Raw genomic sequence first — 14747 nt, 5'->3', positions numbered from 1 at the left:
GGGCCTTCGTCTAGCAAGTCTCGTCCGATGCTAATTCGTACGATACGCTTCCGATTAAATTCCCGATTCCGGAATTCATTTCCGATACGAACAATATTTAACATTTCCGATTCCGGAATTAATTTCCGTTTCGAACAAATATTTAATATTTCCGTTTTCGGAATTATTTTCCGATTCCGATAATATTTCCGATTCTGACAATATTTCCGTTTCCGGCAATATTTCCGATTCCGGCAATATTTCCATTTCCGATAATATTTTCCGATACGTACCATGTTTCCGTTTCCGGCAACATCTACGACTTGGATAATAATTATATTTCCGATACGATCCATATTTCCGTTTTCGGCAATATCGTCGTTTCCGGAGTATTCATTTACTTGCCTTTGACGATCTCAGCTCCCACTGAAACCAAGATCCGTCGATTCCGAATATCCATAGATGGAGTATTTAATGCCATTAAATACTTGATCCGTTTACGTACTATTTGTGTGACCCTACGGGTTCAGTCAAGGGTAAGCTGTGGATTAATATCATTAATTCCACTTGAACTGAAGCGGCCTTTAGCTAGGCATTCAGCTCACTTGATCTCACTGATTTATTAACTTGTTAATTAATACTGAACCGCATTTATTAGACTTAACATTAAATGCATACTTGGACCAAGGTTTAAAAGGATTTTATTTAGTTAAAGTTAATTATATATTAAGCTTTAATCTGAAATTTAATTATAAAGTTTGCTTTGTTAATTAGTTGCTCTACCCTCCTAGCCATGTGTCAATTTAAGTTATAATGAGTCACCACCACACCCTTGTTCCAAAAACAGAATACCAGGAATGCAAAACCATTAACCCTCCTCTCTTTACCCCCCCTACGCACTCCCTCTCTTCAATTTCGGTTTCTCTCTCCTCCGTTGGTCACCGACGATCCTCCGTCGTGGGTTCCTTCTAGTCAGCCTTGTAGACATCATTGTTTTGGTTTTGTTGTTATTGTTGTAGTTGCTCGCATCTCTCCCCTCTGTTTCTCTTCTCTATCCGCCGCCGCCTTCTACAGTGGTCGTTGGTGGCCGTCAGCGATTCTCCGTCATCAATGGGTAATTCACTGTTATTCTTCTATCCATTGATTTAACAATTTCAATTTCAGAACTTCAAACCCTAACTAACTCATTTGATTTTCTCTTTCCCTGTTGCTGGGTGCGTCGCCCCTCTCCGTCGTCGGCGCCGCTGCTTTGGTGGTGTTGTTGTTGGTGGTGTTGTTATCCTTGCCTTGCCCTTGTGTTTCTCTTCCTGGCTTTCCCTCTTTACCCCTCAACTTGCTTTCATCTTTGGCCTCGGTGCTGCACTCCTCTGTCTCGTCAGGGTTGTTGCAGGAAGTGTTCTCACCCGTACTATATTGATGCTTCTTGTGTTCTTATCGATCTTGTTGTCGATTGTTGTCTCCCGCCTCGTTATTCATCTTGAGGGTATAAACTCAATCCCAATTTAATTCTCATCTATCTCTGGTTTAGCTATATTTCAATTGTAATAGCTTTGATAATTTAATTCTCACTGGTTTATTGGATAATATATGTGAAAATAATTTCAATTGATTGATGATTAAGCATACGATTATGTGATGGAGAAATTTCAAAGTTATTGTTTGGTTTCAAAAAGAATTTCTAAATAATAATACAATTAAGATTTTATAGTTGATTACATAGATTGATTAGTATTTGAAAAGTTATTATCGAGCTATATAATTTCAATAATAATATTCTCTTGACAAATCCAATCTGATTTTATTGAAAATCAATTGAGTCTTATGATTAGTTCTGAAATAGATTTGGAAAAAATTAACCAAATATTACTAATACAACTCAATCAAGTTCTAGTTCGATTTTAATAAGTAGTTTATTGATTAGTGTCTTTATTTGATGAGGTGAATGGTGGAGAACGATAAGGAGAGTTGAATTATGGAGTTAAGCGAGAATTGATGATCAAAATCTATATTCTTGGAGTCTATGTGTTGGTGATCAAAGGTACACATTGTCCAACCATCTTCGATGTTGAAACTATATGTTGTTTTTATTTAATATGTATATGTATATATGTATGGATTTTGAATTGTGCCTTGCAAGTTGAATTGTGTTTTGCAAATTTAAATCGTTCTTTGAAAATGAATTGTCTTGCTTTGAAGAATCTTGATTTGATTAAATGAATGTTGATGACGTTTTCTAAATTCAGTTGAGAAATAGTTTGAGTTTGAAATATCTAGAAGAGAGCTAAGAATGTTGGTTCTAGGTATTGAACCTATCGAAAGTACTTTGGGGTTGAATAGAGGAAATAGATAACGTCAAGGTAAAATATGAAGTATGCAAATGAGCTAAATTGTCTAAGAAGAAGTATGCCAATAAGAGGATGCAAATGGTAATTCAAGTGGAGTCGAACTCAAAGGGTCATGAGGTTGCATCGAGTGTTAATATGAGTCATTGACTATAAATCGCATGTTAATAATGAAGGAAACAAAAGGATAGAACTAAGGTATTAAACTATATTGAGTCTGTAAGAAAAGAAGCGTGTTTTAACTTATTTCTTAAAGGCGATATTTCTTTTAGATGATAATTTATAAATTATTTTATAAAAACCACTTCTAATTTGAGTTTCTAAAAAAAAAAAAATCAAAATCAAACATATTCTTAAATTCGTGAATTTCAAATTAAGAAAAGCTTTGAATGTCGACAAAGACCTTTAAGGAGCATATATTTTTGAATAGCGATAATTGAAATATTTTTTTAGCGTGAAACGTGTTTTTCTTAAATCTTTAACGTATTGGAGTTTTCTAAACACACATGTGTTTCTTAAATTTACTATTCATGGATCTTGAACTAGTTTTGAACAACGTTAAAGTGTTTTTTTTAATTAACTTAAGAGTTGGAACTATTATACTAAATGTTTCCCATTTGTTTTGAGCTCTTCAAATCACAATAATTGCAAACAAAGAAATATTCAACAAGTTTTAAAAGAGATTTCATTACAAAGAGTAAACGACGTATTTAAAAATTTAAAAATAAAGTTTCCGTGTTTTATAACTTATGAGTTTGAAAATATAGCTAGTAGGCATTGATGTATTTAAAAATTTAAAAATAAAGTTCTATGAATATTGATGTTTATTTTGAGCATTTAAGTTTCATGTAAATAATTTATAAAACATATTTCAGGCACACTAAGCTACTCAAGAATGAATTTGGGTTTGAGGAAAGTATAAGCTATTAATAACTTTAGGATCTTAAATGAGTGTCACTAACAGTCAATTGTCTGCCAATGGTTTAAGAGTATATCCAAGGATAAGGAGTGATTCTAAGTTAAAAGGGATTAGTTGAGAAGAGTGTCTAAACTTTAATTAGATCATTACAGTTTGATTAAGTGTAAGAGAAAGTGTCAGCAAGTCTTGAGATTGATATTTAATTGGGTTGAGGATTTATTCTGAGAAATAAATTGAGTTGAGATATGATGAGAATGAAGCTAATATATGAGTAAGGGAATGCTAATGATATTTTGAGAACAAAATTGCATAAATTGGTAATAAAATACTTAAGTAGGGGAAAGTAGCCGTGTATGTGTGGCATAGTACGTGCTCACGTGCATCGGTGATGAAAAACATTGGAAGCGAGTGCTACATCAGTAGACTCGTGGTAAATGGGCTTGACCCATATTTGGAAGCGAGTGTTATATCAATAGACTCGTGGTAAATGGGCTTGACCCATATTTGGAAGCGAGTATTACTCGTGGTAAGCGGGCTTGACCCGTAATTAGGGACATGTCCTAGTTAAGTCTTGCAAGCGTATGTTTATCAGGAGGGCGACGGCCCCCACCAAATAGAGACAGTTGGTCATAGCGATGAAGGAAATAATGCCCTTGGTCCAAGTATGCATTCAATGTTAAGTCTAATAAATGCGGTTCAGTATTAATTAACAAGTTAATAATTCAGTGAGATCAAGTGAGATGAATGCCTAGCTAAAGGCCGCTTCAGTTCAAGTGGAATTAATGATATTAATCCACAGCTTACTCTTGACTGAACCCGTAGGGTCACACAAATAGTACGTAAACGGATCAAGTATTTAATGGCATTAAATACTCCATCTATGGATATTCGGAATCGACGTATCTTGGTTTCAGTGGGAGCTGAGATCGTCACATGCAAGAAATGAATACTCCGGAAACGATGATATTGCCAGAAATGGAAATATGGATCGTATCGGAAATATAAATATTATCCAAGTCGTAGATGTTGCCGGAAACGGAAACATGGTACGTATCGGAAAATATTATCGGAAATGGAAATATTGCCGGAATCAGAAATATTGCCGGAAACGGAAATATTGTCAGAAACGGAAATATTATCGGAATCGGAAAATAATTCCGGAAACGGAAATATTAAATATTTGTTCGAAACGGAAATTAATTCCGGAATCGGAAATATTAAATATTGTTCGTATCGGAAATAAATTCCGGAATCGGGAATTTAATCGAAAGCGTATCGTACGAATTAGCATCGGACGAGGCTAGCTAGACGAAGGCCCAGCACGAAGCCAGGCCATCGCCCAGCAAGCCACACGCATCACCAACACACGCCAAAGCCTCGACGAGGCCCAGCGCAAGCCAGGCCCAGCCGAAGCCATGGGCGCGCGCGGACAAAAGCATGGGTCGAGCGCTGTGCGCTCAGCGTGGGCCGCAAGGCCTGCGCGGGTGTACGGTGCTCGTGCGATGCTCGTGTGCGAATCCTAAAGCTATCGGGATTCAATAAAAGATTAAATCCTAAACCTATTAGATAAAGTTTATTTAAATAGAGTCCTAGCAGGATTCTAATTAAATAAATTAGTATCCTAATAGGATTCCAATTCTCTTTCCATACCTCTATAAATAAGGGCCTAGGGTCATTGTTTATACATAAGTTTTCAAGTATTCAAAGCTAGGATTTTTAAGCACAAAATCAGCCATAACTCTTGCCCATTTAGCTGAAAATAAGTAGAACCTTAAGGGCGATTCTAGTTGGTCAATCTTAAGGCGGATCCGGACGTGCTGTGGACTATCTACGGAGGGACAACACTTGGAGTCCTAAAGACTTGTTCTTGTTCGGTTCGGGCGCAGCTAGGGAAGGCACGCAACAAAGAGTATGCATCTAAACTATGCTAAATGGTTATGTGTAAATAATATGTTTTCCTGGCTTTATGGTTTTTCCGCATGATTTATGAATTGTCATATGTATCATAACCTAACAGTGGTATCACGAGCCTCTTATTATTTTCATAATCTAAATTGCATGAACATGGTTAAATATTACAAATTTGCAAGAATTAAAAGGGGTGATTAATTTTCGTAATTGTTAATTAATTGCAAATTGCGTTTATTTAATTATACGTACGCAGTTTTTCGGCAGTTTCTTCGTTACACTCATCCAAATCGAGTGATTTTTGTGTCAATTCCGCATGTAAAAGGCATTCTAAAATTTTGACAAAAATAGTGTTTTTCGGCCGAACCCAGAATTCTCAAATTCGAAGCCTAACTATGACTTTTCGGAGGTTTTAGTTTTTCGAATGCAAAATTTCGTAAATTTAAGATGTTAAATTAAATATTTGCGATTCTTGTTGATAAATCTTGAATTTTTGATTGAGCTACTGTATATGTTTAACAAGTTTGAATGCCTAGCCTTGTTAATTATACAATCTAATTTGTAATTATGATTAATTTGTTGAAAATTGGAATAATTTAGAATTAATTTGATTTTCATAATTAATTATAATTTAATTAGATACCTATGATTAAAAACCACCATAAAAATTGTAAATTTATGTTAAATTTTAAATTTTTATGACCTAGACTTGAATCCATGTTAATCGGAAATCAATTGAATAATAAATTTTCGATTTTTTCGCCCTAAAATTATGAAATTAATATTATTTATTAATTTGTCATTAATTTTGAATATAAATTTTAAATTTTATGCGATTCGCTCATATAACTTGCACGCACAAAGCAATGGACGCTACGTGTTACCCTTAAGGGGTGTTGTATAGTGCGGGCATGTGACAACGAGCAAGGGAGCTCGTCGCCCATGCGGCACGAAAGCAATGAGCAAGGCCATGGTGCACCAGCACAAGGCAGCAGCCCTGCCTTGTGTCGTGGGCTGTGTGCGATGGGAGAATGGGCGAGGGCGAGGGCAAGGTACGAGCAGTCGCGTGTGGGCAGCAAGCGAGCTGCGCCACAGCGCGCACTGCCTCTCGCACGCGTGCGGAGCCTCGCGCGCAGCGAGCGTAAGCTCGCGTGCCACGAGTGCTGTGCCAAGCATCAATCGCTCGCGCGCAGCGAGCGCTGTTGTGCGTACGACGAGCGTTGCGCCCAGCGATGGTGTGCGAGTGCTTGTTGTGCGTGCGACGAGCGCTGCGCCCAGCGATGGCGTGCGGGTGCGTGTTGCGACGTGCGACGAGCGCTGCGCCCAGCGATGGGCTGCGGCAGCATGCTCGTGCGTCAAGCGCTGGCGCGCGCAGCGAGCACCATGCGTGATGCCTTGCGATGGTGAGCAGCAGCGATGCGAGGCAACGCATGGGCTGCGCGCACATGGCCAGCGATGGCTGTGTGCGTGTGACCCATGGGCGTGCGTTGCGTGGGATTGTTGCGTTGCGATTAGATCGTTTTGAAATTTTAATTTGAAATTTTCAGTTTACGTAATTTTAATTAATTTTAAAATTAATAATTTAAATTATTTTCTTGGATTTTAATTTTGAATATTGTAATTATAATAAATTTTATTTATTCTAATTATTTTACTAAAATTAAAATCATGAATTAATTTAAATACGACTGAAATTAAATTAAACTTTGTGGATTCAATTATAAATTTATATGAGCTTTAAATTTTAATTAAATTTGTATGTTTCCGGTTAAACTAGAAATACATTTTTATGTTTAAAATTAGTAAAGCATATGAATTTATTGGTTTAAGTGGGAGCCCTTTTAGTCATAAACTCTTGATTAGATCTACAAAACCTTAAGGTTAAAACAACTTGATTAGAATTAATAAGGACTGAATAATTTGTAGATTATTGGTGCCCTTCATTAATTGATGCAAATGTTTATGTGATGCATAATGTGTTTTACTAACCAGCTATGTGGGCCATTCATGATAATGAATGGATTAATGGTATATATTGTATATGTACTGTTTTGCAGGTTATGAAGTGACTAGTATGGCCCAAATAGGATAGAAAATATGGTCTGCGTACCATTAATTTGAATGTAATTGGTCTAAAGGACCAAAGTTGTTTTTCAATTCAAATATGGTCTGCGTACCATCAAATAGTTGTAATTAGTTTTAATTATAGCTTATTCTATTTGAAGAAAATGGTGCCTCCCACGGAGATTTTCAAGACGGACTTTGAAGTTAAAGCTTCAAGATGAAGTCGAGCCATACTAGATCACATTTATCTTATGCATGTTTTAAGTTATTTATTGCTTTTAAATATGTCTTAAAATGCATGAGATCAAAAGCTTGATTATGTTGCATGATTAAGGATTTTAGTTCACTTAAAATCTAACCAACATAGTAAGAGCCTTAAGTTCCAAACTTAAAAATTGAGTTAAAAGGTGCCATGCCAAAATATACACTTGCTTGGATATCCTTTACATCAATCTAGTAATAGTTTTCGCTAAGCGAGGTGTTACTTATTGGTCCTAAAGGGGCAAGGTACACAAAAAAAATTGTGACTACATGTTAGTTTTGGTGAAACTCAACGATATAAGTAAGGAGTCCTTTTATGTCGTGGCAAAATCGATAGGTTTACCTAATAAGTTCTTAGACGTACCTATCAACCAAGAATAGTTTCTAGACTATTAGCAAAAGGCTTTTGCTTACCTAAGATGTTTTAGGATTAAGTCGACAAACTGTGCTTAGTTCTTCAATGATTTTAGGATCTTGGAATCATTTTATTCACACCTGCCGGAACACATAACTTGAATAAAATGCTTAATGAACATTGAATTATGCATGTATGCTAGAATTTAAGTTTATTAAGAGAAACTGTGAATGGTTATTTATTTGTTTATTCTTTTCAATTGTAGTTTTAAATATGGCAAACAACAATCAAAACATCATCATAGGTTCTGAGCTTATGGTCAAGCTGAACCTGGCAAATTTTCTTGAATGGGAAGCCAAGCTAGTTGAAATAGTCAAACTCAATGGACTTGAGTATGTACTGTCACATCCCATGCCAAGCTACTATGCCAGAGACATGACCCCTGAGAGATTTTACGCCTGGGATGCGGATCTCAAAAAGGTTATGAGTCTCATGCTGAACAATATCCCTGATGATTGGGCTAGAAGGTTTGTAGCCTATGAACCTTTTACGCTCATCAAGAATCTGAGGGATATCTGTCGTGGAAGCACGGAGGACAGGGACCTGAACGTCCATGAGTTGATTGAATCAATGTCTGGTCTAAAGGTTAGTTCTCCCAACAGGTGTTATAGGATGGAAGTCCAAGAAACACATGTTCAGCTCCTTCGCACTAAACAGAGGGTAGGCGTCCCACTTAGGTTCCATGTGGATCTTATGCGTTCATACTTTGATCGCCTAAGTCTACTAGGAACACCAATAAGAGAAAGGATGTCAGTCTCTATCTTGCTCAATTCACTACATAGTGGGTTTGGTCGCTTCAAGCAACTATACCTAAGTGAACCAAGAGAAGAAACAGTTGCAGAATTTGTTCACCTTGTCAGAAAGGCTGAAATAATACTGGACTGTGAAGCCAAAGATTTACTCAAGGCTAGAAGGAGACCGTTCAAGAAAAGTGGAAAGTCCAAGGGCGATGCTAAATCAAAGCAGGACAAGTCCACATCAAGCTGTCTTTATTGTGATGGAATAGGCCATTACAAAAGAGAATGTCCAAAGCTAAAGGAAGATCAGAAGAACGGAACAGTCGTTCCATCTTCAGGTATTTTCGTTATAGACTGTATACTTGCTAATTCAACTTCTTGGGTATTAGATACAGGTTGTGGCTCACACTTATGTTCCAATGCACAGGGACTAAGAAGAAGTAGAAAGTTAAGCAAGGGTGAAGTCGACCTACGAGTGGGAAATGGAGCATGGATTGCTGCATTAGCTGTAGGAACTTATTATTTGTCGTTGCCCTCCGGGCTAGTTTTGGAACTGGAAGAGTGTTTCCATGTTCCAAGTCTTACTAAAAACATCATTTCAGTTTCTTGCTTAGATGCAAAGGGATTTTCCTTTTTAATAAAAGACAATAGTTGTTCGTTTTATTTTAAAGAGATGTTTTATGGATCTGCTAGATTAGTCAATGGACTTTATTTATTAGATCACGACAAACAAGTATATAACATAAATACCAAAAGGGCCAAAAAGGATGATTCAGATCTCACCTATCTGTGGCATTGTCGATTAGGCCATATAAACTTGAAACGCTTAGAAAGACTTCAAAAGGAAGGAATTCTAGAACCATTTGACGTAGAGGATTATGGTAAATGCGAATCATGTTTACTTGGCAAAATGACAAAGCAACCTTTCTCTAAAGTTGGAGAAAGAGCAAAAGAACTATTGGGTTTAATCCATACAGATGTATGTGGACCAATGAGTACAAATGCTAGAGGTGGTTTCAGCTACTTTATCACTTTCACTGATGACTTCAGTAGATATGGTTATGTCTACCTAATGAAGCATAAGTCTGAATCCTTTGTCAAATTCAAGGAATTTCAGAGTGAAGTAGAGAATCAATTAGGCAAGAAGATGAAGGCACTGCGGTCTGATAGAGGCGGTGAATATCTGAGCTATGAATTTGATGACCATCTGAAAGAATGTGGAATTCTATCAGAATTGACACCTCCTGGAACACCACAATGGAACGGTGTGTCGGAACGGAGGAACAGAACCTTGCTAGACATTGTCAGGTCAATGATGGGTCAGGCCAAACTTCCATTAGAATTTTGGGGACATGCACTAAATACAGCTGCACTCACTATAAATAGAGCTCCGTCTAAAGCTGTCGAAAAGACTCCATACGAATTATGGTTTGGAAAGCCTCCAAATGTGTCTTTTCTTAAGATTTGGGGATGTGAAGTATACGTCAAACGATTAATTTCAGACAAACTTCATCCAAAATCTGACAAATGTATCCTTGTGGGCTATCCAAAGGAAACAAAAGGGTATTACTTCTACAATACATCTGAGAACAAAGTGTTTGTTGCTCGAGATGGTGTCTTTTTGGAGAAAGATCACATTTCCAAAATGACAAGTGGGAGAAAAGTAGACCTCGAAGAAATTCGAGTCGAACAACAAACTCTAGAGAATGCTCAAGATGACATTCAGGATGAAACTCAGAGATCTTTAGAAGAATCTGGTGAGAATCATGGTCAATATAGAAATGTTACCCCGCGTAGATCGCAAAGATATAGATCTCAACCGGAAAGGTACTTAGGTATTTTGACGAACGAGAGCTATGACGTTCTATTACTTGAAAGTGATGAACCTGTGACTTACAAACAAGCTATGACGAGCCCTAGCTCCAAGCAATGGCAAGAAGCCATGCAATCTGAATTAGACTCCATGTCTGAAAACCAAGTATGGGATTTGGTCGATTTGCCAGATGGCTACCAAGCCATTGGAAGCAAATGGGTTTTCAAACTGAAAAAGGACAAGGATGGGAAACTTGAAGTTTTCAAAGCTAGATTGGTTGCAAAAGGTTACAGGCAAGTCCACGGTGTGGATTACGATGAAACCTTTTCACCAGTTGCAATGCTAAAGTCTATTCGGATAATGTTAGCAATCGCTGCATATTACGATTACGAAATATGGCAGATGGATGTCAAAACTGCTTTCTTAAACGGCGTTTTAACAGAAACTGTGTTTATGACACAGCCTGAAGGTTTTGAGGATCCAAAGAATGCTAAAAAGGTATGCAAGCTAAAGAAGTCAATCTACGGATTGAAGCAGGCATCCAGGAGCTGGAATATACGTTTTGATGAAGCAGTCAGTTACTTTGGTTTCATCAAAAACGCAGACGAATCTTGTGTATACAAGAAGGTCAGTGGGAGCAAAATTGCTTTCCTAGTATTATATGTCGATGACATATTACTTATCGGAAATGACATTCCTATGTTGAACTCTGTCAAGATTTGGCTTGGGAAATGTTTTTTGATGAAAGATTTAGGAGAAGCACAGTACATATTGGGCATCAAGATTTACAGAGATAGATATAAAAAGATGATTGGACTTAGTCAAAGCACTTATATCAATAAGGTGCTTGATAGGTTCAAGATGGCAGACTCCAAGCGAGGCTACCTACCCATGTCTCATGGAATAACTCTAAGCAAGACTCAGTGCCCAAAAACACTTGATGAGCGTAGACGAATGAATGGGATTCCATATGCATCATTGATTGGTTCAATAATGTATGCTATGATATGTACACGCCCGGATGTTGCGTACGCACTCAGTGCTACGAGCAGATACCAGTCAGACCCAGGAGAGGCGCATTGGACTGCTGCCAAGAATATTCTGAAGTACCTGAAAAGGCACAAAGATGACTTCCTGGTCTATGGTGGAGATGATGAATTAATTGTTAAAGGCTATACGGACGCAAGTTTCCAAACCGACAAAGATGATTTCAGATCACAGCCTGGGTTTGTCTTCTGCCTCAACGGAGGTGCAGTAAGCTGGAAAAGTGCTAAGCAAAGCACCATTGCGGATTCTACAACTGAAGCGGAGTACATTGCTGCACATGAAGCAGCAAAGGAAGCTATATGGCTAAGGAAGTTCATAGGTGAACTTGGTGTAGTCCCCTCCATTAAAGGACCAATAGCCCTGTATTGTGATAATAACGGAGCTATTGCACAAGCAAAGGAGCCTAGACACCACCAGAGAGTCAAGCATGTACTTCGTAGATTTCACCTTCTACGAGAGTTCGTTGAAAGAAAAGAAGTCGAGATAAACAAGATTGGAACTGATGACAACATATCAGATCCATTGACTAAACCTCTGCCGCAGGCGAAGCACAACTCGCACACTGCAGCTATGGGAATCAAGCATATTGGAGAATGGCTTTGATATCCCTGTTTAATGTTTTAAAGTTTTAGAGTTTAAATCTTTGTAAAACATTATTGGTTAATCATTCACAATAAATGAAAAGAATTCATTTTTCCATTTAATTTGTGGTTTATTAAATGATGAGTCCCTTCAATTTGACAATATATTCAAGATAGACTGTCAGGACCAGTCATGTGACTAAGAAATGTCTATCAAGTGAACTTGAATGTCAAAAGTTGAAAATGGTCCCTAGTCGGAGTTTTCTATAAAATTGGACGCATAGAAAACGTTAGACGATTAGAATGCAAGATGACTAGTAGTTCTGTTTCTTGAACTATGTGGACATGGCAATGTCATAATCATTTGCATAGATACTTACTTTGGGAAGACTAGTATCGGACAAGACCTATGAAACTTTACTGTAAGAGATGAAAATCTGTCATAAGTAAATTTCATTAAAATTATTAGACACTAAATCCTCAATACCTGAGTGATTTGAGATTACTTGTTTGAGAACTGGTTGCTTTGACGTTGACCAACCGTCGCACCGTAAAAGGAGGCTATAAAGGCTACGCTCAGGTAATAACCTATCAAACGAAGTCTAATCTCAAGATCGCAAGATTGGGATTGTCCTCCCATAAATCGGGATGAGATGCTTAAAAGTTGTACAAGGCCACTCGGAGAGCTAGAAACTGTGAAATGCATGGCCGTGCTCGGATGAATCATAGGCTATGATTATCTGTTTATTTGATCAGTTGAACTCTGAAACCGAGGAACACCTCTCGACATAATAAGGATGACAACTCTTACCTTATGTTCAAGAGCAAGCATCGAGCGACAAAGGAATTAGGAAATGCACACTTGTCCCTAAGGACAAGTGGGAGACTGAAGGAAATAATGCCCTTGGTCCAAGTATGCATTCAATGTTAAGTCTAATAAATGCGGTTCAGTATTAATTAACAAGTTAATAATTCAGTGAGATCAAGTGAGCTGAATGCCTAGCTAGAGGCCGCTTCAGTTCAAGAGGAATTAATGATATTAATCCACAGCTTACTCTTGACTGGACCCGTAGGGTCACACAAATAGTACGTAAACGGATCAAGTATTTAATGGAATTAAATACTCCATCTATGGATATTCGGAATCGACGGATCTTGGTTTCAGTGGGAGCTGAGATCGTCACAGGCAAGAAATGAATACTCCGGAAACGATGATATTGCCGGAAACGGAAATATGGATCGTATCGGAAATATAAATATTATCCAAGTCGTAGATGTTGCCGGAAACGGAAACATGGTACGTATCGGAAAATATGATCGGAAATGGAAATATTGCCGGAATCGGAAATATTGCCGGAAACGGAAATATTGTCAGAAACGGAAATATTATCGGAATCGGAAAATAATTCCGGAAACGGAAATATTAAATATTTGTTCGAAACGGAAATTAATTCCGGAATCGGAAATATTAAATATTGTTTATCGGAAATAAATTCCGGAATCGGGAATTTAATCGAAAGCGTATCGTACGAATTAGCATCGGACGAGGCTCGCTAGACGAAGGCCCAGCACGAAGCCAGGCCATCGCCCAGCCAGCCACACGCATCACCAACACACGCCAAAGCCTCGACGAGGCCCAGCGCAAGCCAGGCCCAGCCGAAGCCATGGGCGCGCGCGGACAAAAGCATGGGCCGAGCGCTGTGCGCTCAGCGTGGGCCGCAAGGCCTGCGCGGGTGTACGGTGCTCGTGCGATGCTCGTGTGCGAATCCTAAAGCTATCGGGATTCAATAAAAGATTAAATCCTAAACCTATTAGATAAAGTTTATTTAAATAGAGTCCTAGCAGGATTCTAATTAAATAAATTAGTATCCTAATAGGATTCCAATTCTCTTTCCATACCTCTATAAATAAGGGCCTAGGGTCATTGTTTATACATAAGTTTTCAAGTATTCAAAGCTAGGATTTTTAAGCACAAAATCAGCCATAACTCTTGCCCATTTAGCCGAAAATAAGTAGAACCTTAAGGGCGATTCTAGTTGGTCAATCTTAAGGCGGATCCGGACGTGCTGTGGACTATCTACGGAGGGACGACACTTGGAGTCCTAAAGACTTGTTCTTGTTCGGTTCGGGCGCAGCTAGGGAAGGCACGCAACAAAGAGTATGCATCTAAACTATGCTAAATGGTTATGTGTAAATAATATGTTTTCCTGGCTTTATGGTTTTTCCGCATGATTTATGAATTGTCATATGTATCATAACCTAACAGTGGTATCACGAGCCTCTTATTATTTTCATAATCTAAATTGCATGAACATGGTTAAATATTACAAATTTGCAAGAATTAAAAGGGGTGATTAATTTTCGTAATTGTTAATTAATTGCAAATTGCGTTTATTTAATTATACGTACGCAGTTTTTCGGCAGTTTCTTCGTTACACTCATCCAAATCGAGTGATTTTTGTGTCAATTCCGCATGTAAAAGGCATTCTAAAATTTTGACAAAAATAATATTTTTCGGCCGAACCCAGAATTCTCAAATTCGAAGCCTAACTATGGCTTTTCGGAGGTTTTAGTTTTTCGAATGCAAAATTTCGTAAATTTAAGATGTTAAATTAAATATTTGCGATTCTTGTTGATAAATCTTGAATTTTTGATTGACCTACTGTATATGTTTAACAAGT

Source organism: Spinacia oleracea, chromosome 1 (assembly GCF_020520425.1).
Source record: "Spinacia oleracea cultivar Varoflay chromosome 1, BTI_SOV_V1, whole genome shotgun sequence".
NCBI classification, from domain to species: Eukaryota; Viridiplantae; Streptophyta; class Magnoliopsida; order Caryophyllales; family Amaranthaceae; genus Spinacia; species Spinacia oleracea.
The sequence above is the reverse complement of the archived record's forward strand: the minus strand, read 5'-3'. Positions refer to the sequence as shown.